At 54.2% G+C, this 25,980-nt stretch overlaps 1 protein-coding gene across 2 annotated transcripts in view; it reads left to right on the forward strand.

Moving 5' to 3' along the window:
• The window catches only part of CASZ1 (castor zinc finger 1), a 160,809-nt gene that overhangs the window by 29,653 nt on the left and 105,176 nt on the right, over positions 1-25,980 (forward strand). For both annotated transcript variants that reach the window (XM_033228407.1, XM_033228410.1), the window contains exon 2: positions 6,361-6,517. The gene's annotated coding sequence lies outside the window, so the exon portion shown is untranslated. The remainder of the gene's footprint in view (positions 1-6,360; positions 6,518-25,980) is intronic.

Consider the following 25,980-nt stretch of genomic DNA (forward strand, 5'->3'; position numbering starts at 1 on the left):
AGAAGCTCCTGAAAGCCCTTCCCTCCCTCGCTTTCTCCCCACCCACCTTGCTAAGCCGTGTCGTGATGAGGTGTCAGGCAGCTGGGGTTAACTCGTGTACCAGTGTGTGACCTTGGCTGGGTCACATCCCTCTCTGGGTCCCAGTTCTTCAATCCTCCACTCTCCAGTTGAGAGAATCATCTACTTCGTTGCAGGTTATAGATATTAATTTGCAATGGTTATATGCATTAATATATTAAAATCCTGAGCACACAATGCTTAATAAACATGAACTATTAACATTTTCCTCTTCTACTCTGGCAGGGTCTAGAAACTTTTCTTTCTCTTTGTTTAGGCTTTGTGATTGATTTATCAAATGCTTGACAGCACTTACTTGGTGGTGCTGTGAAGTACCTACTTGCCACCCGGGTGTTACCACAGGCTTCACCTTCCCCCACCTTTCAGCCCAGCCAGAAACACCTGAGGCTTTGGTTGTGATGTCTGAGCCCTGTCTGTTGGCTCTAGGGGACTTACTTGGTTGAGGGTACTTTCCTCAGCATGTTACACGTAAGAAGCCATTTAATCCTCATGACGGTACGCAGAGGAACTATCATTATCCCCATTTTACTGATGGAGAAACTGAGGCACAGAAAGATTAAAGTCGTTAGCCCGGAGCCACACAGCTTGTGAGTGGCAGAGCCTGGATTCCTACCTGAGCAGTCTGGCTCCACAGTGTGTGTGCTTAACCATGGCGGCAAGTTGCCCAGTGATCTGGCAGAGTGGCATATGTGTGTGTGTGTGTGTGTGTGTGTGTGTGCATGCTCCTGTGTGTGTGCCTGTGTGCACGCGCTGAATGTGTGTTTTGTGACTGACTCCACTTTCTGACCCTCCACACGGTATTTGGCTCCTACAGATAGATTATCAGTGGCCCCTGCATTTTCTGGGGCCCTGTTCTAGGTGGAGCGTGTCTCCCCATCCCCCACACATCCCCTCACCCAAGCTTCACCTAGGCTGCTGTGAAAAGGTGGTGGTTTCCATGGATATCCGTCTCCCTCTGGCGACACGCCCTTTTTTGTATAACTCTGTTCCCTGGAGTTGATTGTTTCTGGCACACAGCTCTGTAAACTCATCCAACAATTAAAGGGGGGAGGGGTGGAACAGAAAGGAGACAGATAGTAACTGTGGGGTGAGTGATACGGAGGAAGGGCCTCTGGGGCGCGGGTCCCCTCCCTGTCCCCTGCTGGCAGCAGGACAGTGGACAGTACCTTAAGTGCAGAAAGGCGGCACAAACACCTGGCTGGGAGTTCTGAGCATGAAGAGCCCTCTGCACTTGAGCTGCATTCTTGCCCCATCTCTCTCTCCCTCAGAAATCGAAAGGGTCCCATGTTCAGGTCCAATGAGGCCGTCGCCAGAAGCCACCCGAAGCCGTGAGATGCCAGCCTGGACCGATTTGCATGTTGACCTTCCTTGTTTTGGCTCATTGTGTGATGTGTCTGCCCTGTTTGTGTACCGTCGAATACCTGCTGCGTTGGGCGTACCCGTCGTGGGCCGTGTGAGATCACAGATGAAAAATGCAGCGAAAAATACTTTCGTGCCACAACACATCATGGAGGATTTTTGTATTAAGATGTGGATTTTTTTATTGTTTTTTTTTTTTTTTTTTTTCCCTTTTCCATACAGCCCTGGAGTTGGGCAATGTGCGCGTCTGTGTTTTTGTTTTCACTCGGGTGGTTTATGAAATCTGCTCATTAGCGCTCTGTCCTCTCCCCACCCCGGGCTGGTCTTCCACCGCATACCCTCTCGGATAGAAATCATTCCCTGCCACTTCCCAGTGTCTTCCCTCCTGTGGGGAGATGATGGGCACCTCCCCGTACCCACATGCCCCCAGGTGAAAATCAAGGGGTTCTCTGGCCCTGCTTCCCAATCCCGCATCTCCATGGCAGATGTTCACTGTGCGGGGAGCTTCCGATGTAGGGGAGGCAGCAGAAATCTCTGACCCATGCCCCCAAAGATAAAGCCCTTTTGCTTTCCCCTTATCTGGAGAGAAGAAACGGAAGTTGTCCTGTCTCAGCAGGACCTCCTGACTTAGCATGGCGGTGGTTTCCTTGTCCCCGTCCTGTCAGATGACAGGTTGCAATGAGTATGACCACAGCCCAGACCCCATTTGGAAGATGTGTTCAGGGCTTCCTCCTGCTCGCCGAGTGTTACCACAGGCCTCACTTCCCCCCTTTTCAGCCTGGCCAGAAGCACCCGAGCTTTTCATTGTGATGTGTGAGCACTGCCTGGTGGCTCTGGGGGACTTGGTCCAGACCTGTTTTGAGGCCAGGAGAACTGAGATTCTGGAGGGGCAGTAGCATCAGTTGTGGGTGGCTGCTGAGATCACAGGGAGGGGAGGAGGATGACCTTTTAAGTGAGTTGGGCCTTGGAGCCTGTCAGCCCAGGCCTGGCTTTGGCACCTGCGCACGGTATGATCTTTGGCAAGTCACTTCGTGTCTCCATGTCCGCCCTCCCTAATCTATCCACGGGGACCATAACCATTTCTGCCTTTGTGTTGTAAAGATTTGGCCAGATCATGCGCGTAGGGCACTTGGCACAGCGCTTGGCAGATAGAAGGCATCTGATTGGTTCATACCAAGAGTTCTCACTTCGGCCTATAGGCAGGGGGCAGAGGCCACTCATCAGTGTGCCCTGCCCTTACTCCCAGCCTGCCGCCTGGCACACAGTAGGCACATGGTTCATTCTTATTGGAATTGGTTGGAGGGGATCAAGTAACTAAGGGGCTCCCTTGAACCTGAGAACTGTTAATTCACGGGGCTAATGGAGGAGGGGGAGAGAGCAAGGCACAGGTTGAGGCTCAGGGAGAGCTAAACAGAATGGGCACGAAAAGAGCCAACAGGGTTGGGCGCGGTGGCTCACGCCTGTAATCCCAGCACTTTGGAAGGCTGAGGCAGGCCGATCACCTGAGGTTAGGAGTTCGAGACCAGTCTGGCTAATCTGGTAAAACACTGTCTCTACTAAAAATACAAAAATTAGCTGGGTGCAGTGGCACTTGCCTATAGTCCCAGCCACTTGGGAGGCTTAGACAGGAGAATTGCTTGAAACCAGGAGGTGGAGGTTGCAGTGAGCCGAGATTGCACCACTGCACTCCAGCCTGGGTGACAGAGCGAGACTCCATCTCAAAAAAGAAAACAGCAAGTGGAGCGTTCTGTTGGAGAAGAGGGGCCAAGCTGCGCGGGGCTCATCTGACTCTGACATGAAGTCAGGGACTAGTTCAGTTCCACCAACACCTTTGCTGCCCACGGTCACCCAGCTGTTGTGCTAAATGCTGGAGACATGCAGATCATTAAGACCCGCTCTCTGCCCTTGAGGAGTTAAACGTCCAATGATGGAGACAGACTTGTGAACAAATTACTTTAGTCCAGTGTGGATGTAAATGCTGTGGTGGAGGATGTAGGAGCAGCAGAGTCAGGGCACATGGGGCCACCCGGGGTAGATTCCAGAAGGTTACCTTGAAGAGACTTGGAAGAAGAGGGTCGTGGTGATTCTAGGCATGTCTAGAGTGCTTGTTAACAACCTTTCACACCCCTTGTCCATCCTCCGCACAGCCTGCGAGGTAGGAGGGAAGACTGAGGCATTGTCTCCGTTTGGCTGGTGAGGAGAATGAACCTAGGGAGATTAGCAGGCTTGTCTAAGAGCCCATGGAGGTTTCAGGGGGCACAACTGGGACTCGGACCCATGTGTCCTGGTTCTCAGCCCATTGTGAATTCTGTAAGCGCACTCACTCAGCTTCTCACCTCTTCACCCTGGAGCCGCTGCTCAGAGAGATCCGGCCTCTGTGCTCTGCACTTTCTGACCAGGATCCATGGGCCCCGGGGCCTGGGCTGTGGGAGAGCCTCAGTCCATGGAAGGCCCCCAGGGCCTGTGCCTTGGTTTGGTAAGTGGGTCAGGCCACTTGGTTGGGGACAGTCTTGGAGCAAGGCCACGCCCTGGCAGGGTTGGAGGATGGCAGGAATGGGGAAGACTGTGGGGGAGAAGGAGGAGGAGGCCTGGCCACACCCTTCATTCAGTTGTTCTTGCTGCCACAGCTGAGAAGCACCCTCTGCCCTGAGCAGGCCCCTGTCTCCGATGGACGAAGCCCAACAAGGGTCCCACCAGGGCCTGGAACCCCCTTTCCTTCCATAGCTGGAACACCCTCTGAGCCAAGGACGTGAAACACTGGAAGTGTTCACCGTTGGCCTGTGGTCAGACCCTGGTCTTGCCAGTGCCTTGCCTGGAGTTGGGGAGGTAGAAGTGTTGCCCTTGACCTTTTCTCTGGGAAATGTACATGTCTGTTTTACAAAGCTGGAAGAGGGGCGTGTTAGCCTCCTATGTAAGACGCTCGCTTTTAGGTGGGGTCGTTCTGATGGGATATTGGAGTGGAGATGGATGTTCTTGGAGTAGGGGTATAGGTAGTCCAAGGCATGCCTTCTTCCAGCCCAGGGGGATTTTGTGGGTGGATGAGCTGCCCAGGGCTTTGGGGGATTCTGGACTAACAGGCAGGGGAGTTTCAGAGCCCAGAGGAGTGAGTCTCCCAGTGGCCCTGAAGTTTCCATTAAAGTGTTTTTTCCTCTTTTTTAAAGAAAAAAATATTCCCAAACTGGAAAACAAAGGAAATCCACTTCCCCCAAATCACACGAAACTCACATTAGGGGCCTGGCGAGAATCCATGGAAACCAGGAAACCCGCTGTTAACCCTGTGTGGGGCCGAGGGGTGGGATGGGAGCTGGGCTGATTCAAGCCTTGGACTGTAGATGCTGTCCACCCTGATGGCCTCCCCAAGGGAGCTGGTCTCGGTGGCATTGCCCCAGCCGAGGTGGGGCAGAGCTGATGCTGAAGCTGCCACCTTCCAAGAGCCAACTCCTCCTCGCACTCAGGTCCAACCTTGGGCAGCAGGAGGGGAGGGGTTCGTGCACTCCTGAGAGGCCTCCGGGGACTCCGAGGGCCGGGCCAAGTTGGAGAACCTGCAGGGCAGCTGCCCACACCATGCCACACTGCGGAGGCAGGGCCCAGCCCTCTCACACGTTTCAGGAACGCAGAGCTGCTGTGGCTGCTGCAATCTTCCCGCAAAGGGGGAAGGAAAGGGCCAGGATTTCAGTGGCAATCTTCCTGGTGCCAGCTCTGCAGGCAGGTTGGGCAGGAGAGCAGACCGAGCACCCCCTCTGGGTTGTCTGCACCCCATCCTCACATCCACGAGGCCGGGCTTCCAAGACTGGGAGGTTGTACGCTAAGATCGGGTTGTGTGTTTGTGTTTGCACGCACATGAGCTCCTTTTTTCTAAAAATGCTGAAAATATTTACAGGTTTGAAGTTGAAACGCAAACAGGAAAAGCCCTTTAAAAAGTGAGTGTAGTGGATATTCAAAACAGGAATCACCATAGAAACACCACAATATTTGTTTAAATTGACACAAAGGTTGCCGGTAGCAGGGCACCAACTTTCTTTGGCTACTTTTTTTTGTCCCAACACCTATCGCAGCTGAATCTCAGCAACCCCCTTTCAGGGTATGGGCCCACACCCTCTTTTCTTTTTATGAAATTGAGTCGCACAGTACCAGAATGGAAGTGGGGAAGGAAAGCCAGAAGAAATTAAATGCACCATCCTGGGTCGCTGCAGAGACACCTGTTGATTCCTTTTATAGAGACTCCCAGAAGGTCACCCAGGGGTCAGGGGAGCAGCTGGGAGCCAGTGCAGGGAAAGTCTGGAGGGAGCAGGTGATGGGGAGCGCAGGGTTGGTTTGGCTGCATGGGTTTGATCTGTTTCCGGTACTGGAGGGAGCAGGCGATGGGGAGCGCAGGGTTGGTTTGGCTGCATGGGTTTGATCTGTTTCCGGTATTGGAAGGAGCAGGCGATGGGGAGCGCAGGGTTGGTTTGGCTGCATGGGTCTGATCTGTTTCCGGTATTGGAGGGAGCAGGCGATGGGGAGCGCAGGGTTGGTTTGCATGCATGGGTTTGATCTGTTTCCGGTACTGGCTTGATCCATTTTCAGGCCTGACCTTTCACCCTGGGTGCCCAGGCTTGGGTGTGATCCTTCTGTGTTACCCGGGGAGGCACCTGATTGGCCTAGTATCGTTTCTACCTGTTTGCTTATTTTATTAGGTACCACAACTGCGTAGCAATTGGCTAATAATTGTGCGAAGAGTGCATTGGTTGCAGAGTCAGGCATGGTATGCGCCATGGCAATGCCATCTGCTGATTGGCAGGAATGAGAATCTCTTACCTTGTTGGCTGGTTACCACACAAGGTGTCGGAACCTTGCCCTCCATCGTACACCCCAAGTGTGGGGTGGGTTTGTGGGTGTCGCTTGTAGCCTAATCTTTTTTGTTTTCCCCTCTCGTTTTGGTAGGCAAACAGACCTTGCTGACTGAAGGCAAAGACTCCTCCATCCCACCCACCCTCCCAGCTGCCGCGGCCATTGACCCCTCCTTTACAAGCGGCTCCTGCAACTCCCCAGTGGCGCGTGTTGGAATGGACTTCGAACCCTGGCCTCTTGGGATACAAAGGTAGTTGCTTCTGGTTCCCAAGATGCCACTAGGAAGTGTGGGGTGGCCAGTTTGGGGGTTGCTTCTTAGGGTACGGACTGTGTAGGGCCTAGACTCGCCTTTCCCAGTGGATTCTGATCCCGATGGCGGGAGCTTAAGCACTATCAGTGAGAATGAAAAAAGTGTTGCATGGAGAAGAAAGCCCCGGCCCAGGGGCACAGCACCTGCATTTGGGCCCTGGCTTTGTCATCGACTCAATACTCACTCTCTGGATCTTGGTGTCCCCACCTGTGAAATAAAGAGGTTAGCACAACTGGCCTTTTAAGGATCTTCCCGGTGTTTCTATGGCATGACAATGAGTGGTGCCAGCAGTGCCCAGGCTTTGCAGGCAAGGACCATTCTCTATCAGATGCCACTCCCAGATCTAAGCATTAGGTTGGAACTTCATCTTAGAAGGGCTGGACAGTAGTTCCAGCCTTTCTCCATCTCTGGAGCTGCTCTGCTCTGAGCTCATGTGTGGTAGGAGCTGGCCTGGGGATGACTTATCAGGCTGTCTTCAGTGGTCCTCCAGCCCAAATAGGACCCTTCATAGAGGAGAAGCTGTAGGTGCCTTTTGACCCAGGCTTGGAAATAGTCCTTTGCATAAGGCAGGTCACTCATGCCAGGGAGTCTGTGGAGCTGGTACTGTCAGATATTTACCTGCAGGTATCAAACGTAGCAGTTCTTGGGGTGAGGGGTTGACACACAGTGGGTGACTCATTGCATGTTGGTCATTATTCAGTATTTTCTTGAGATCCCAAGGGAACCAGTCCAGAGGGATTGGGTGTTTGTGAAGTTCATGGGCAAGGTCTAGGGATGGAGGCGGAGGCTGAGGGCCTAGAGGATGTCTGGGGAGGGCAGGGCTGGGGGCTGCTGTTCCTGTGTGTGCCAGCCTGGAGCCTGTGTCCCTGGCTCACCTGCCTGCGCTCCTCCTCCCCGTGGTCACCCTGGGCAGGTGTGTCCTGCCCCTCCCTCTGGGGCTGGGCTCAGCAGCCCTGGACTTCGAACTTGCAGGGAGGAAGCGCTTGCAGAGATGGGTGCCTTGGTGCACACTGGGATTTGGTAGGTCCTTGAAGCCGCAGACCTGCCTGAATCCAGGCCATGCCTCCTCGGGGAACTAGCTCTGGACACAGCCCAGAGATTTGCAAATCAGATGCAAAAGTGGCCTTTGGTCGCTGTGGTGGGGCAACTGTGTGGCTGCGACTCTTCTTCCTGGTGTGCAGAATGTGATCATGCTCCTGAAGTTGGTCCATCGTACTTAGGATGTGCTACCGTTGTGCCCTGGATAGCACCAGGGCTGTTTAGACTGTCACCTGGAAAAGGCCGTGGGGGGAGTTTCGTGGCACTGAAGTCTTCCGGGTTTGCTCTGCCACCTTCCCGGGCTGTTCTGAACAGACTCTGCTTCCTCTGATGATCATGAATCTTGGGATGCAGGCCCAAATGTATCCAAGCCTCAGGGTGGTCTTGCCCGGCCCTGCCCCGTGCCCTGCCCATGAAGAGGCTGTGAGTGCCTGCGGAGCCCCTCCCCTCTGAGAGGGTAATGTTTGCCTCCTCTGTTCTCAGTGGCGGGCTTTTTGTTTTCTTCTTTGCCTGGGCAAAACACACCCATTCGCTTTATCCTTTCTGAAGTTTCCACTCTCTGTTGACTCCCAGGGGTCATATGCCAGCTGGGATTTGTGCCTGGCATGGGGCATGGGCTCCACAGGTCCGGTGGGACGCCTGCATCCTGGCATCGGCTGTCTTGGACTTGATAATGAAGCTTAGGAACTCCAAGGGCTCTGAGAGAGAATATCATGGCCAAGTCCCTTCTCACTTAGCGCTTTCCAGTGACCAGGCTGGACTCCAGGCGGGGGCCTTCTGTGGCAGGAGTGACCCATGGTCTTAGAGCGGTCCTGCCTCACCCATGCGGACCAGGGGGCAAGACTGTGTGCAGGTCTGATCTGCAGGCCTGGCCCTGTCTGGCTGATTCCCCCATCTCGGGTTCCTCTGCAAAAGAGCTGGTTGCATTTAGCCAGCAGTTACAGAGGGTCTGGGGCCAGGTGCGGTGGCTCACGCCTGTAATCCCAGCACTTCGGGAGGCTGAGGCAGGCAGATCACTTGAGGTCAAGAGTTCAAGACCAGCCTGGCCAACATGGCAAAACCCCATCTCTACTAAAAATACAAAAATTAGCCGGGTATGGTGGTGCATGCCTGTAATCCCAGCTACTTGGGAGGCTGAGGCAAGAGAATCACTTGAACCCAGAAGGTGGAGGTTGCAGTGAGCCAAGATTGTGCCCCTGCATTCCAGCCTGGGCGATGGAGCAAGACTGTCTCCAAAAAAAAGAGAAGAGTGTCTGGGGTCTGCCAGTCACTCACCAGCAAACAGAGGTGACAAGACTGCCCCTGTTCTTATGGAGTCCGGTAGGGGAGGCAGCATGAAACAAACCCACAAAAACAAAAAAGGAAGATCCCAGCAGAGAATGGAAGTAGGAGGTGGTGATGGGAAGTGACTGCTTGGCACTCCTGGCAGGCTGCTCAGAGGTGGTTTCTCAAGGACATGGTGACATTTAGCTGACATTGAAGGACAGGAAGTAGACAGATCAGTGAAGAGCAGGCAGAATATTCTAGAAAGAGAGAACAGCTAGCCTAACGGCCCTAAGGTAGGATGCCTTCAGTGCATTCAGTGACTGGAAGAAAAGGCCAAGTGACCAGGACGTGGATGGGGTAGGTGTCAAGAGGTGCTGGGTTTTGTATGCCTGGGAAGAAGTTGGGATTTTATGCTTAGGTGATAGGAAGCCACTGGAGGGTTTCGAGCAAGAGGTAAAGTGATGTGATGGTTTTTTGGTTTTTGTTTTTTTTTTTTTGAGATGGAATCTCACTCTGTCACCCAGGCTGGAATGCAGTGGCGCAATCTCGGCTCACTGCAACCTCTGCCTCCCGGGTTCAAGAGATTCTCCTGCTTCAGCCTCTCGAGTAGCTGGGATTATAGGTATGTGCCACCACGCCTGGCTAATTTTTGTATTTTTAGTAGAGACGGGGTTTCACCATGTTGGCCAAGCTGGTCTTGAACTCCTAACTTCAAGTGATCCACCCACCTTAGCCTCCCAAGGTGCTGGGATTACAGGCGTAAGCCACTGTGCCCAGCCAATGTTTGTTTTAAAAAGGTAGTTGGAGCTGCCAAGGGAAGAAACTGTGAGGCCAGAGGGGCAGCTGCTGCAGCCGATGGTGTGAGAGGATGGTGGCTGGGTGAGGAGGTGGACAGGCAGGGAAGGGGTCAGAGTCTGTGTGTGTGTAGAGGAAGAGTTAGCAGGACTCAATGGTGGAGTCAATGGGGCAAGGAAAAGAGAGGGCCCCAGGATGACTCCAGCATTCTGTGCCCCCCGATTTGTGGCTCTGTGTCTTTTCTTCTCTCTCCTGCCCCCTGAACACGACAGTACCAAGAACGACCCACGGCTTTGAGAGGGTTAACGAGGGTTAACGTCTCATGCATTAGGGGAGAAGCGCCATCTTGGAACCATGCTGGCTGCTGAGAAAGGCTTGTTTGAGTGGATTGGGCTCCTTGCGGAGGGAACTGCTTCTCTCTGGCACTGTTTTCAGGAGTGAGTCTGGGAGCAGGCCGAGACACACACTGTCCCTTCGGCCCTGGCTCTGCACTGAAGCCAGCTTCGTGTGTTTGCTCCCTGGGTTCTGTGCTGGGTCTCAGATTGGGTCTAAAAGTTGGCCAGGTTTCTCTCTCTGTGGCTTTGAATGTGATCTGTGTGCTCAGGGCTGAGCTTCTGCACACCTTTTTCCACGTGCCGAGTCATATAGAGCCTCGTTGATGAGCTGTGAGGGCTGGCAGATGGGCTTGTCTGAGGCTCCCACGTTTCCATGGGGCTGGCTCAGCCTCCAGCCCCTGCTCATTGGCAGGGATCTTAACAGTCTTGCCACCCACCAAGGTGTGAATTGCCCCGGTACCCCGCTCGCCTAGAACCCAGGCCAGTCTCCCTTTTCCCAGTTCCTCTGACATGAGGCTCTGCTCTCCTGGGTCCTGACACCGTCTGTGAGGGCCAGGTTGGGGTAAGCATTCCCACCATCGATGCTGTGATAGCAGTGATCTCCAGCTTCCCTGGACAGGCCCCTTGCCACCCTGAGCACTGCCCTGTAGCCCGGGAGCAAGCCAGAGGCCTGGTTGGCGAGCGTGATGCTGTCACAGCCGGCTGCCAGGCTCGCGTGAGCACTTGCCCTTGCTGGCAACGTATTCCCAGCCATATGGGCCAGCCCAGCCTTCCAGGAACACTCTGGAGACCTGACCTCCATGGGGGTGACAGGAAGGGAGGGCCGGTGATGTCTTGCGGGGGCGAGGGTGGGGGGTGCATCAGGGATGTCCCAAGTGGGAAGCAATGTGTGGCACAGCAGCCTGGCCCTGTAAGGAGGCTCTGGAGGCCTGACCTCCAGAGGCAGTGACGGGAGAGAGCAGAAGTGTAGGCTGGCAGCAGCTTGCGGGGGTGGTGGGGCTGTCCCAGGCCTACAGCTGGTGCCTCTGCCTGGCTCCAAGGGGCGTGTCAACCAGTCTTCCTGGGCGTGTCTGCTGGCCTCAGAACACTGGGCTGACCCTGGGGGAGGGTGTGTCCGGGTGGGAGGCGTGTGCATCTGTGCACGCGTGGGAGGTTTTTCTGCTTTCTGCCTCTATGGTCTGCACTAGATCCGTGACCTTCACTCCTAACTGGACTGGACAGTTCTCATGCCATCCTCCAGGGCTTTGATCTGATGTGAAGCTGGCAGCTCCACGGCCTGCAGCTGGGGTGGGGGATGCAGAGGGGCGGGAGCAGGAGGGTTCCCCACCTCCCACCATGATATGGTGCTCCAGAGGGTGGGTAGACCCCAAGGTTGCCTCGGGCTGAGCAGAGATGTGGCTGGGAGTTGGTCTAGGAAGAGTTACTGATCTTCCTGATTTCTAATCTGGGCCAGCGTTCCACCTGGTGGTGCCGACACCCCAGCCTGGGCCTCCTTCCTCCGTTCTCCCCATGCCCCCTGCCTTCGGAGCAGATGCAGGAAACCCCCGAGTCTCGCCATGCATGGGCCCCAGGGAAAAGGGATTGGGAAGGGCTGGGGGCACCTGCCCTGTCTGGTGCTACTCGGGGAACTTCTCAGTGGGTGACGCAGTTGCTCCAAAGGATGGGATGACCCATGGGTTTGGGAGGGTTGATGCTGTGTGGTGAACGAGGGGAGAAGCACCTCCACCCTGCCTCTGCCCTGAGTGCCCACAGTGAGAGAGGCTGGCATCAGAGAGGCGACTTCAGGTCTCACACATGGAGGAGTCCCGGAGTCCTCACTACATCATCTCCTCATGTAGACCTTCAAGCTCCTCCTCTCCAGTCTCCTGCCAGGTTCCCCTATCTGCTTTTGTTCTGGAATCTACCCAGGGATAAGCCTGGTCCAGGTGAAGGCCCTTAGGCCCAGAGCCACCACCCTGAGGCATGAGGCGGCCAGTGATCCCCTTGCCGCCCACCTTCCCCAGGACCCCTGGATGCTGCCACGTTCCCACCCACACCACTGCCGCTTGCTCTCTACCCTTCAGGCCTGAGGGTTGCTACCTTCTGCTCACCACCCAGGTTTTCTCTCTGGTCCGGCTCCTTGGCTTTCCCCCAGGCTTTTCTGAGCCTCGGTCTTGCCATGGTAGCTGGGTTGGGACCCCCATGGCCAACGGGGTAAGAGGAGGAAAGGTGTAATTAAACACTAGTTTCTTCTCCAGAAATGCTAATCGGGAAAAGCAATTAAAAGCAACTTTTTTTCCCCCTTAGTAATCTGTGTTAAGAGCTGGTAATGAAGTTTAGGGCCGTTGTGACTCAATATTTCAGCTTCACCGACTCAAGTCAAAACAATCCGAGCCCAGGAGTTTGCCAGCAGCTGAGCTGGGCCCGGGCAGCAGCTGTGAGTCCCACCCCGTGCTGCTCTCTGGGCAGACAGAGGATCAGTCCCAGCTGTGGGGAGGGGGTCTGGTGACACAGAGATGGGTCCCCTCGGACATCCCTCAGAAGACCCTGGAAATGCATCATAGTGAAAATGCTTAGGACAAGGGTTTGGGGAGCACCTGGTTTAGGGGACAGGACTAAGGAAGCACGGGGTTCAGTAGGGTCAGGGGAGAGAAACTGGGTGCTTGAGGAGCCCACTGGATTGGGCCAGGGCTCAGCCTTGGGGGTTCAGAGCTGGAAGAGGTGGTGGTCCAAGTCCTGACCTGTCACCTCTGGCCATTCATTTTCCATTTCCATTCAGCGACACTGCGGGTAGCCATTGCAGGTGCTGGAAATGAAGAGGAGGCCAACGTCCTGCCCTCGTGAGGTTTACATTTGGATGGAGGGAGCCAAATGATACAGGAGAAGAAGGAATAAAGGATGTACTGGATGGCGATGCGTGGGAAGGAGGAAACAAGAGCCGCTTTGCAGAACAGAATAGGGAGTGAGGGGCAGGTGGGTGGATGGTTTGTCATTTTAGATGTGGCTCCCAGGGAAGGGGTCACTGCGACGGTGACATTTGAGTGAAGACAGAAAGGAAGTGAGGGAGTGAGACAACCTAATCAATATCTGTAGGAAAAGCGTTCCCACCAGGGGGAACAGCAGGTGCGAGATCCTGGAGGCATGTTGGAGAAGCAAGGAGGCCAGTGTGGCTGGAGCAGAGTGAGGGGCAGATGCCATTTGAGGTTGAGGGGGTCAGGGTGGGGGGCCCTCAGATCCCACAGGACTTGCAGGCCATTGTGAGAACTCTGGCTTTTACCCAGAGTGAAATAAGAAGCTTTTTGAAGAGTTCTGAGTGCCATGATCTGATTAGGAACAAGCTCTTTATTAAAAAACAAGACCCACCTGTCACCAACTCTGCCTCTCACAGGTCGCATATGTGCCCGGATCTCCCTCCCTGAAGGCACTCTCTCCATGTTTCATGTGGGAGCGGGCAGAGGAGGCATAGAGAGGTCTGTCTGGAACTCACCCTGCTCTAGCCTGGGCCTCCTTCCCCCGGTCCTTCTGGGGAGCCGCTCAGAAACAGGGTCTTGTCACTTTAAGCAGCCCCCACCCGCCTCCCTGGCCTGCTTTATCTGAAGTCCAAGCGCATGTTGTTCCAGGACCGATCCGCTTTAGCTAATTAATAATCTGACAGGAGCCACCCAGGGGATTAGCCGTTGAGCTGAGCTCCACCAAGCCCCAGCAAATGAGCCCTGTGCTCCTTGGGGACATGGAGGTGACTTTGCGGGGTGCAGCAAGAGGGGACCCCCGCAGGTGAGCTGTGGTATTGGGCAGTGCAGGAGTGACAGGTGAGGGAGGAGGCTGGGCAGGGCAGAAAGTGATGAGAAGAGCCTCTTGAAAAGAATCTGCTGTCCTGAGACGGACAAGGACCTCTGCTCCCCCTCACTGCCTCTTCTGTCCTGCTCACACCCCAGGAACTGTCCCCCCGTGCCAGGTACTACCTGCTGAGTCACTGGGACAGGCTTGCCAGAGTTAACAAATAAAAATACAGGATACCTAGTACATTTAAATTTCACACAAATAGCATGCAATGTTTAGTGCAAGTATATTCCATGCAATGTTTGGGACATACTTACATGAAAACAGGTTTTTTTGTTGGTTTGCTTGTTTGTTTTTTGAGACGGAGTTTTGGTCTTGTTGCCCAGGCTGGAGTGCAATGGCATAATCTCGGCTCACTGCAACCTCTGCCTCTTGGGTTCAAGTGATTCTCCCTCCTCAGCCTCCCTAGTAGCTGGGATTACAGGTACCCGCCACCACACCCAGCTAATTTTTTGTATTTTTAGTAGAGTCGGGGTTTCACCATGTTGACCAGGCTGGTCTCGAACTCCTGACCTCAGGTGATCCACCCACCTTGGCCTCCCAAAGTGCTGGAATTACAGGCATGAGCCACGGCACCTGGCCATAGTCATTGTTTATCAGAAATTCACATTTCACTGGGCATCCTGTATTTTCTCTGGCAGCCCTGAGCAGGGAGGGCTGGCAGCTGGGGGGCTCCCTCTGGAAGAGGCAGCACTCCCTGGGGAGCTGCCTGGGGACTTTGCAAGCAAGGCAGGGCTGGGGTCGCAATGACCTCCACTCCCACAGTACAGGGAGAGGAGGGTGATGGCAAATGTCAGCCACTTGCTGGATTCTTCCAGCCTGTATCTGGCCCAGGTGGTCCTTGGGTGAATCGAGTCTAAGTCCCCACAGGGGCATCTGTGGCCACCAGGCTGGGGAGCAATTCCCCAGGAACGCCTCCCCTAGTGAGGCTGCTATCTAGGAATAGTCTGGGGGCCTCTCCAGAGGGGGCCGCCTGAAGTTTCTGGGGTAATTTGGGAGGATGGCCATCCGCTAAGGGCATCTATTCTGAGCCCAGGGAGAGGTGGGCAGGGATGACCCACTGTGTAGGAGGGGCTGGACCAGGCCAGGCACAAAGTCAGGGACAACAGCCTGCTACACAGGGCCACCGCTGTGTTCTAGGACCTTTGGGCACTGAGCAGGAATCCCCATCTGCTGCTCTCTCCACACCCACCCCAACTGGGCAGCCCGTGCTAGCTCCTTGGGGAGGGTGTACCCTGCAGGGGCTGGCCTGCCTGGGCTGTCACTTTGGGGCAGGGAGGGGAGGGCCAGTCTGGAGTGGAAAGCTTGATGGGGTCCTTACTGCTCCCTCTGGTGACCCCTCACATCCTGGCTCCGTTCCTGTGGCCGGGGAGCTTAGGGCTGCCAGCTGGTGGAGGTCCAGCCTCCTGCAGCCAAGGGGCCTGATGCCAGGCGGGCAGTGCCCCGAGGTGGGAGCTCTCTGCTCTGACTCTGTTCTCCAGGAGTTAACAGCATCCTGTGCCCTGGGAGGCCTCCTCACCCCTAGCCCCCTGGGCTGCCCTCCTCCCAGCCTTTCCTGGCACAGTCAGCCAGGGCATCTTGTGGTGTGAGCAGAAGGGGGCTGGGGTTGCCACACGGGTGGGAACCTCTTCCGCTTCCCGAGCTCTCAGACTCTTCCCCAGCCTGCCCGGTGGTTTGGCCCCGTTTCTCGAGCCGGCTGCTGCCCGTGTTGCCTCTGACCAACATCATTAGCGTGGGTATTTATATTTCATTAACAACATTAAGCCCAAATGGCATTAAAAGCAAAGCTGGTGATAAATAGCTTATTAATAAACAGGGAGTGCTCCGTGCTGCCTGGCCTCTCCCAGCCCCGGTGTTAACCCTTGCTGCCCTAGATAAATATGCCTCACCCTAAAGATCATCCCCCTGAAGATGGGGCCAGAAGTGCCGGTCCCTTCTCTGCCCTCTGTCGGCTACTCTGAGGTCAGTGTGTCTTGGATTCTATGCCAGGCAGGTCTGGGTCACGAGCTCACAAAACCTGGCCAGACCCCCTTGGGGCCTCTAATCAGATCCTTGTCACCCTGTCCTCACTAGTTTTGATTCTGGGGATTAATAATTTAGGAAATGTGGCTTTTCTAGGTTGTAAGCTAAGATCTTTCCTATTCCCTTTTAGCTGTATCTGAAACAAGGTTTACAGACTCGAAAAGACTCACAATAGTAATAATAATAATAATAGCAACGACAGTTACAATCGCAGCCAGCATGCACCGGGTGCTCACCATCTGCTCACCGCTGTCTTGGTGATCACTCCACACACAGCAGCTCTCAAACCCTCCAGTGACCCCAGGAGCGTCCAGCTCAGCTTCCTTTTATTTTTTATTTTATTATTTTATTTTTTTATTTTTTTGAGACAGAATCTTGCTCTGTCACCCAGGCTGGAGTGCAGTGGTGACATCATGGCTTACTGCAACCTCCACCTTCCAGCTTCAAGTGATTCTCCTGCCTCAGCTTCCCGAGTAGCTGTGATTACAGGTGCGCCACCATGCCTGGCTAATTTTTGTATTTTTAGTAGAGACGGGGTTTCACCATGTTGGCTAGGCTGGTCTCGAACTCCTGACCTCATGTGATCCGCCTGCATCAGCCTCCCAAACTGCGAGGATTACAGGTGTGAGCCACCTCGCCTGGCCTCAGCTCCTTCTATAAGTGGGCAAACTGATGCCCAGAGAAGTGAAGCAGGGCCGAGCACGGTGACTCACGCCTGTAATCCCAGCATTTTGGAAGGCTGAGGTGAGAATCGCTTGATGCCAGGGGTTCAAGACTCCCATCTCTTAAAAAAAAAGTTAAAAAATAAAAAATAGCCAGGTGTGGTGGTGCACGCACCTGTAGTCCTAGCTATTTGGGAGGGGAGGCTGAGATGGGAGAATCAGGTGAGCCCAGGAGGTGGAGGCTGTAGTGAGCTGTGATTGCACTGCTGCACCCCAGCCTTGGCAGCAGAGCAAGACCCTCTGTCTTTAAAAATTAGAAGAAAAAGAAAAGAAAAATGGAAGCAAAGCAGCATCAGTAGCCGGGGCTCATGTCACACAGCCTCTGAGCTACTGTCATTGTGCAGTCGGCCCCGAAACAGGAGTCATTGTAGAAGGGCTCATCCCTGGCTCCTGGGCCTCATGTGTGCCAGGGTTTCTCAGAGCTGTGGCTCCGGCCTGACTCTCCCTGCCCCCGGGCCCCTGCCACTTCGTCATGCAATGCCCCTGTCTAGGCAAGCTGCCTGCGCATAGGTCGGCTGTCCGGAGGGCACAGTTACGTACCTTGCAAGCCACCACTCCACCTGGGACCCAGAGGTGCCACCAGAGAGCCAGCAGGGTGTCTGTGATGCTCCAGAGACCCATGTGAGCCTCTGTTTCCGACTGGAGCAGCTTCTACTCCGTGCCCCTCCTGGGGAGCGAGGAGCAGCCAGGCCTTGGTTGTTGGGTGTTATAAGTTAGTATTAATATTTGTTAGATGTAGGGTCATCTGTTAACACTTCTGAGAAATAGAGGCATGCTCAGCCCTGGGTCCTCTCACAACCCCAGCTCCCTAGCCGAATTGGCTGAAAGTAAGAAGAGAAACTGGAACCTTGTCTAGATTAAGAGGCCTCACTTAGAACTTCCTGCTGCAAGAGTCTCCTTATTCGCCTGGTCCACTCGGGGCTGTCTGGGCCACACCTGGCTGAAGGAGGAAATGGGACTGTCTTGGAGTTTGCAGCATAAAAGTGAAAGATAGGCCAGGCGCGGTGGCTCACACCTGTAATCCCACTGCTTTGGGAGGTTGAGGCGGGTGGTCAGGAGATCGAGACCATCCTGGCCAACATGGTGAAACCCCGTCTCTACTAAAAACACAAAAAATTAGCTGGGCATGGTGGTGCACGCCTGTAGTCCCAGCTACTCAGGAGGCTGAGGCGGGAGAATTGCTTGAACCCGGGAGGTGGAGGCTGCAGTGAGCCAAGATTGCGGCCCCCCCGAACTCCAGCCTGGGCGACAGAGTGAGACTCTGTCTCAAAAAAAAAAAAAAGGCCGGGCGCGGTGGCTCAAGCCTGTAATCCCAGCACTTTGGGAGGCCGAGACGGGCGGATCACGAGGTCAGGAGATCGAGACCATCCTGGCTAATACGGTGAAACCCTGTCTCTACTTAAAAATACAAAAAAAAACTAGCCGGGTGACGAGGCGGGCGCCTGTAGTCCCAGCTACTCGGGAGGCTGAGGCAGGAGAATGGCATAAACCCGGGAGGCGGAGCTTGCAGTGAGCTGAGATCCGGCCACTGCACTCCAGCCTGGGTGGCAGAGCAAGACTCTGTCTCAAAAAAAAAAAAATCGGGGGAAAAGATGGAGGGAGAGTGGAAAGTGAAGCCGCCATGTGGTTGCAAGGAGGGGACAGGGTGGAGGGCATGTCGTGGAGACCATCTGGCTGTGTCTATGAGCACTCAGGGAAGACAGAGAGCTCATTAATTAGCAGGGCTCCCGCTGTCTGTGCAGGGCCCCGGACTGCTTCTCCCAACTCATTGCCAAGCTGGGAAGGAAGTTGGGATGCAGCAGCTGTAGGGCTCCTCATCAAAGAGGAATCCCATGTCTCATCCTGATGCCTGCAACCTGACCAAGCACTCCCCAAAGAGAGAATCGAGTAGGGGGACCTGGCAGGGAGACCTCACCGGACTGACGTGGCGATGTTAGGGCTGCCTCTGGAGGTCTGATTCGCATCTGCTGCTTCTGCCGAGAAGACCTCCACGCTTGCTTTGGCCATGCGGGCCTTGGCCATCATGGCAGGGCGTGGTGGATGGCTGGGAATTGGAGACACTGTGGAGTTTATGATTGTCACCTACATTACAGTTCAGGTGACTGTACAGACATAAAACCAGTGGTCAGAGACCCCAGACCAGGAGCAAACAGTGGGGAAAGGCCAGCCAGGCCTGCCCCTGCCTGGAACTAGTGGTCAGGTCGGGGAGCTGATTGCGAGAAAGAGGTACGCTAGAGAGAGATGGGCTCTGGAACCAGGTTGACCTGAGTTGCAGTTCAGACCCACCATTTTATAGATGTGGCCGTCACTTCACAAGCTTAGCCTCATTGTCCTCCTCTGCAAAATGGGCACAATAGCATCATCTTTGCAGGAATGTGTTCTCTAAAATGCCTGTGACCAAACCTGGGACCTGGTAGATACTGAGTGAGGGGTCACCGCTGCCTCTATCACTGTTATGCCCACTCCTCATTTGTCGTCGCTAATGTCTGTTTGAGAAACAGAAAATGAAATGGGTGTAGAACACGGTATACACACAGGGCTCGGCCTGCCACCCCTGCCCAGGAGGAGCTGCTGCAGCAGTAAGCACACGCCGGGCCTGGCAATCACCTTCTCTGCCAGGCTTAGAAGGGGAGTTGGACGCAGGGAGCCTTTGAAAGGCAAGCACAGTGTCCCCTCTCCTAGTGAGTACTCATTCTGGAGGGGGAGCTAGGTGTGGTGAGACACCCCTAGTTCCAGGCAGCTGCAGTGACCCACGAGAGAGCAGAGCGGGGGTCTTCAGTGTGGTCGGCCCTGTAGCCTTTGATGCCACGTGTGCGGAGGCAGGTTCTCTCCTGTTTCTTGCATGTGGGCTGGGCTTTGATTAGGGACCCTGAGCCCGCCTCACCTTCTCCCTACTCTGCAAAGCCTGGGACAGGGACTGCAGCTTCTGCTCATTCACTGGAGGCGTGCTGAGATGTGTTCTACTCCATTCTACTTCCCTGACATCTGGGTGGAGTGCCTTTCATCTGCCGCTGGGACCTGACCATTGTTAGACCCTCAATGGCAGCCATTGCGTCTGCCACGGTTTGGCAGGTGCTGGATTTAGCACTTAGTAAGATTCCCCTGCCCATGGGATTTGGTTTGTCTGCTGGGTTGCATTTATGAAAGATGAGCATATGCAGACCCCTGCCTCTCTCTACAGACCTCACCTTCCCAAGGACGGCTTCCCCTTTGCTTCCCAGCCCGATCCTTAGTCTCAGGTGGCCTATGTCTCCAAGGGCCAGAGGCTCAGAGGGGATGGGGGTGGCTGGTGGAGTGGCTGGAGCCTCCTGGGGTGAAGGGTCTGTGTGTGCTTACCTTGCTTTAGGGGAATGGCACTGCCAACTGGGTGGCCATCACATGCCGTTTGTCACTCTGTGAACTTCTGGGCATCCACTCCGGGTTAGCAGGGGCTATGAAGGGAGAAGCCATGGGGTCATCTGTCTTGCCCACATGATCTCAGAGCTACCCAACCCCACATGGGCCCTAGAGAAAGGACAGGTGGCAAGAGCCTGGAAAATGGCTCCTGGGAGTGGGGAAGGTGACTTGTACATCCTTTGCTCCATGGCCCAGGAGCCAGGCCTTTTGGCTTGATGAGCAGACCTTCCAGTGGGTCAAAGTCCACTCCAGATCTGAGCTTTTTCTTTTCCCTGCTCTCTCACCTCCAGGGGTGCTAGAAAGAGGGCACCCTCCCTTCTGCCCTGTGGTGGCCCCAACATGAGGCCAGTCATGGGCTGCGGTCTAGGACGCCTCTAGGAGAAGGTCCCGGGCCCAGGCTGGCTCTCGGTTGGGGTGCAAGGTGCTGTCTTGGTTCTACGCCTGCCCCCAGCAGTAGGCATTGCCAGCCTTTTTAGCAGACACCCCTGATGCCAGCCCCAGGCAAGGGGGCCCTCATCTGAAGCCACGGGGCTGGGAAGGCAGAAGGGATCCCGCGCGGACTCCTTCCTCTGGGAGCTTCTCCTACTTTCATTTTCTTTTCGCCACTATTTTTTCCTGGGGTCTAATTAAAGACTTGGAGCCGTTTACAGCCTGTGGTTGGCTTTTTATTTGGATCTTTGGCAATTACCTCCTGCCCTAAAATAAGTTTCGATGGAACAGGGGTAGGATTCTTCTTTTTGGCCGAGTTCTCAGCTTTAATTTTGCCGTGCATGCGTGTGTGTGCGCGCACGTGTGAGTGATGGAGTGTAATGAGGCCCTTCCCTCCCTGCTCTTCCAAATCCTGCCTCCTTGTCACTCTCCTCATCTCAAGTGTCCTGTGGCCAAGGCAGAGGCCTGGACGGCAGGAACAGTATGTCCTCAGCCTCGCCCTGCCTCGAGGCCACTCTGTGATGACAACAGGCAGGTCATCTGTTGACTCTGTCCCAGTTTCTTCACCTGTGAATGGGGCCAGTGGGCCGGGCACGCCAGAGGCTTCCCTCCGCACTGCTTGGTGGCAGACCTCTCACCCAGCAGAGTAAGGTGATCCCTCGGGGTGGGAGGAAGCCAGCACCACCGCCGCCAGGCCTCCTTTTCCCCTCTTGATCCACACTTTGTGTTTGAATAGGAGCTCGTGATCATGTGCCCAAGGATCTTCCCCATTTCTGTCCCTCTCGATTCTCCTAGCTTCTGTGTGAGCAGGTGCGATCACCCCATTTTCTAGACCTATAGGGTCATAGGTGCCCTGTGGCCGGAGATCATTAGTGGCTTTTCTGATCTCTCTCGGCTTAGAGGGGATAGAACATTGGGATTCAAACCCAGGTCCTCTTTTCATCCAAAATCCACACCCAGGTACCCAGGACTGGGGACATCATTTGTGGGGCCCAGTGCACACGGAAAATGCAGGGCCTCTTGCTCTAAAACGATTCAGAATTTCACAACAGTGACAGCAGGACGTTCAACCCAGCAGGTGCCCTTTGAGTATGAGACCCTGTGTGGCTGTGTGGGTTGCACACCCAGGAAGCTGGCCCTGCTCACACCCGCTTGAGTCCCCTTTTCCTGTTTGCCTCTGTTTCAATCCATGTGGCTAAGGGCAAGGAAGGTCAAGAGGCCGTCTGTGTTCCGTGTGCCTGGCACTGTGGATCACTCCTGCAGATGGGGAATACCCTGGATTCTCCCAATTCTTGGCCTGTCCCATCTGGCCTCTGTCTTATAGGCACAACACAGGCTGTCTGGGGTTCCCTGAGTCTCTTAGGGGACTTCAGACCTAATTAAGGCCACCTGAGACTTCATGTGAGTCAGAGGTGAGGAAATCAAAATAAAAGGACAAAGAAAATTTGGTAACAACTCTGTTTCCTTGGGGCAGAGGGTGAAGCTTTTGGGGATCAGTCCTCCCAGTCCCATTTAGGAGCCCTGTGGGATCTCTCTTTGTCAAGCAAAGCAAATGGTGACCTGCCAAAAATATTCAGGTCATACTGGGCTTTGATTGCTTTGCTTGGGCTAGAAGGTCAGGTGGCCTATTACGTAGGCTCATCTGGAAACTTCCTCACCGTTTGTTGGGGACTTGGAGTGGCCGTGGAGTCTTAGGGGGCAATGGGTGGATTGACGGAGCACATGGCAGACATGCGTCTGTGGGTACCGTGTACCGGGGTGCCTGTGCGCTCCGGGGAGGTCACAGCTCTCCAGCGTGCCACGCAGCTCTTCAAATAAGAGCTGTCAGGATGAATGGCTCTCACTGGCTCCCCAGACAGACAGTCCTTGCCCGCCCATCTGGGACTGTGTTCCCCTGTCAGGACACGCCTGCTCATGGTACCCTTTCTCTCTTCTGCTAATGCCCCCCACCCCACCCCCAAGAAGTCTGGGTACCAAAGTTCCGGCCCCAGGACCCCACCCTTGGCTCTCATTACCATGCCACCTGCTCCCTAGAAACTGTCTAAATTCTGGACTTTGGGCAAGTTTCAGGATTAAATGTGTCCTAAAAGCCATAGCAGCTGTTTTTATGGGTGGGGAGGGAGCAACTTTATCTAAAATCAGGGGGCAGGGCTGGGGTGGGAGTGCCCTAGGCATAAGGTCTGAAGCAGTTTGAGTCTAAGGGGAAGAGAGTGCCCGAGTTTCCAAGGACTGATTAGATGGTATGCCAAGTGTATTAAATTTTGCAGACATTTTAACAGCAATATGCTAGATAGTTGGGTGTCCCCTGAGGCGGCTGGATTTTTTATATCCTTCACAGAAGGTCAGAACCCTCTTCTGCCTCCCTCCCCCCGCCGCCCCATGCTCCCCGCTCCTCTCTCTCTCTCTCTCCACCTCCCTCCCTCCCTTTCCTCAACAATTTCCCTTGCTTCTTGCTCTCTGCTCATCTGGTACCTAAAAGACCTCCCATCCCGCCTGCCCTCCCATCGGGGGATCTGGGGTCTCCAAGGCTGGAGAGGGGCACAAACGGGGTACTTGATTTCTATTTTTCTCCCCTTCCCTCTTCTCCTCCCCCCACCGCCCCCCCCCCCCCCATTTTGGAGACTGTCGTAAGACCTACTCCCTCCCTCCTTATTTTTATAGAAAAAAAAAAGGCAGGAAAAGAATCCATCTGGCATATGAATAATTGAAATGGCTCAACTCTGTTCCTGTTGCCGCTGTTTGTTCTCAGCTCCCCCGGCCCCCAGCCCATCCCCCTGAGTGCAGGTCTCTACGTGGAGGATGCAGGGGCACACTTAGAAGGTTCTCGGTGGAGGCCTAGGGCTCTCCTTCATCCTGAGCCCTTTCTCCCCATGAACCTATGGGTCTGAGTGGGGGCACTTGGAGATATAGTCTCCTTCTCCCTGACCATGGGGACAGCCAGCCTTGGGCTAGAGTGCCCCCAAATATCACTCACCCTTGAATGGCTCCCTTGGCCTCTTGGGCTTCAAGGGACAGCTAACTGGAACCTGATTTCTTCCAGAATCCCCTGGGATTCTCCCTTTTATGCCCCAGACTCCTCCTGTCCCCCACCCTCTGCTTCTCTGTCCTGAGGGTTCTAGTGCCCTGCCTGAGCTTCAGGGACCACAGGGACTCCTGTTTGGGGAAAACTGGCTTTGGCAATACTCTCCAAGCTCTCTTTCAGTACTGCTTTCAGGGGCTGCTTCACCCCCAGGAACTGGCCCAGGCTTCTTGCTCAGAGGCTTTTTTATCTTTTTTCTTTTTTGTGAGATGGAGTCTCGCTCTGTCGCCCGGGCTGGAGTGCAGTGGCATGATCTCGGCTCACTGCAACCTCTGCCTCCGGGTTCAAGCAATTCTCCCATCTCAGCCTCCCAAGTAACTGGGATTACAAGTGTGTTCCACCACGCCTGGCTAATTTTTTGTACTTTTAGTAGAGATGGGGTTCCACCATGTTGCCCAGGCTGGACTTGAACTCCTGACCTCAAGTGATGCGCCTGCCTCGGCCTTCCCAAGTGCTGTGATTACAGGTGTGAGCCACCTCACTTGGCCAGAGGCTTCTAACTCCTCACCAACCCATTCCCTTTCCTCTCCTTCCTTTCAATGCGCTAAGACAAGTGCTTGCTCCTGGCTGGAGGATTTCAAGTTCTTCACTTTTAGATTCAGCCTTTTTGTGGGGAGCCATGAAAGACAGAGATTTTTAACTTTGTTTTCTGTGACAAGTTGAGCGGAAGCACATGGGCAGGAGGTGGGGCCAGGCCAGGGACTGGGGAGAGAATGGACTCAGGCCTGGCTGGAATCTCTGCCTTTTCACTTTCCACAGCCTGGACCAGCTGCACACCAAGCCCCGTGTCCGAGCCGAGCATTCACTGTCTCTTTAAAACCATTTAGAGGAAAAACAAAAGAACTTTAGTGCATTAATTCTAGATGAAGATGGGTCTCCAGATGACAGCCTGATCCACATTATTCCCTGCAAGACAACCTCCCCTCTCCTCCGCCCCCTCCCGCCTTCCTGCCCCTCTGCCCAGCTCTTTGTCCTCCTCCGTGGTTATTGCTTTGTGAAAAGCAGATACAGGGTGGCATGAAGCCTAATCGTGCGCTTGATGTTCGAGAAGTCAATACTTCTGTCTGTTTGGGACATCACGTTCATGTCGTGTGTGAAGTATTGACTTGCAGCTGTGGGCCCTGTGGTTGCAAAGTGCTGGGAGCCAGTGTATCTCAGAACCACCGAGCAGTCATGGTGGGGTTGCGGCTGGGGGCACATGAGAAGCGGTGAGGGGTCCCTGTCTCGGGGCTTGCTGGGTAGGCACACTAGGTCTTAGAATAGCACCAAAATGTTCTAGATCTCTCCTGGCTTTGGGGGAAAAAACACACGGATACACACAAACTGCCCAGTAAGCAAAAAATAATTCAGATGAAATTCAAATCATGTTTGTTAATATATAACTATATATATATAAATATAAATATATACAAAAGTCATTTGTAAAGACTCCTACACATGTTATAAAAGCTGCAAAATGTCTGGCATTCCAGGGCCTAGTAGGAATAATTAGATATTTATATCCAATAAAACTGGTTTGATGGGGAAATCGTTTCCCTCGGTGTGGATTCTCAGTTGAGGTTGAGTTTCAGTGGTTGGGTTTGTTTTTTTCCTGACAATAAAACCAGGAGTTTGGCACCAACAAATGTATTTCCCGTAAATATCTAAAACTGTTTTTTCTACTGTGAGCTCTGCTTGACCAGCCTCATCATGCCAGCCCAGCCCGTGCTCATCTTCACTGGAGAGCTCTTTGCATAGAGCACCCGCTCTGGACCCGCAGCCTGGGCCAGTGCTGGAGCTTGTGTGTACCTGTGTCTTCTCCCTGTGCCCTGCCACCCCCACCCCCAGGACAACTGCTGGTGGCTCTTTTCCAGGCTTGGCTTTGCTGTTTTCCTCCTTAAACAAGTCCCTAGAATGGGGCTTCTGCCCTCATGTTCTTGAAAGCCCAATCTAGAGCCAGGCGTGGTGGCTCACACCTGTAATCCCAGCACTTTGGGAAGCTGAGGCAGGTGGATCACCTGAGGTCAGGAGTTGGAGACCAGCCTGACCAACATGGTGAAACCCCGTCTCTACTAAAAATACAAAAATTGGTGGAGGTACACACCTCTAATCCCAGCTACTTGGGAGGCTGAGGCAGGAGAATCGCTTGAACCCAGGAAATGGAGGTTGCCATGAGCTGAGATCCCGCCATTGCTCCCTAGCCTAGGCAACAGAGTAAGACTCTTCTCAAAAAAAAAAAAAAAAAGCCCAATCTAAATGTCTTTTAGACTTTTTTTTCCTTTTTTCAGAAAGGGTCTCACCCTGTCGCCCAGGCTGGAGTGCAGTGGAGCGATCATAGCTCACTGCAGCCTCCACCTCCTGGGCTCAAGTGATCCTCCCACTTTAGCCTCCCAAGGAGCCAGAACTACAGGTGTGCACCACCCCGTCCAGCTAATTAAAAAAAAAAAAATTTTTTTGTGGAGACACAGGGTCTCACTGTGTTGTGCAGGCTGGTCTTAAACGCCTGACCTCAAGCAATCCACC

Source organism: Trachypithecus francoisi, unplaced genomic scaffold (assembly GCF_009764315.1).
Source record: "Trachypithecus francoisi isolate TF-2019V2 unplaced genomic scaffold, Tfra_2.0 Lachesis_group12, whole genome shotgun sequence".
NCBI lineage: Eukaryota > Metazoa > Chordata > Mammalia > Primates > Cercopithecidae > Trachypithecus > Trachypithecus francoisi.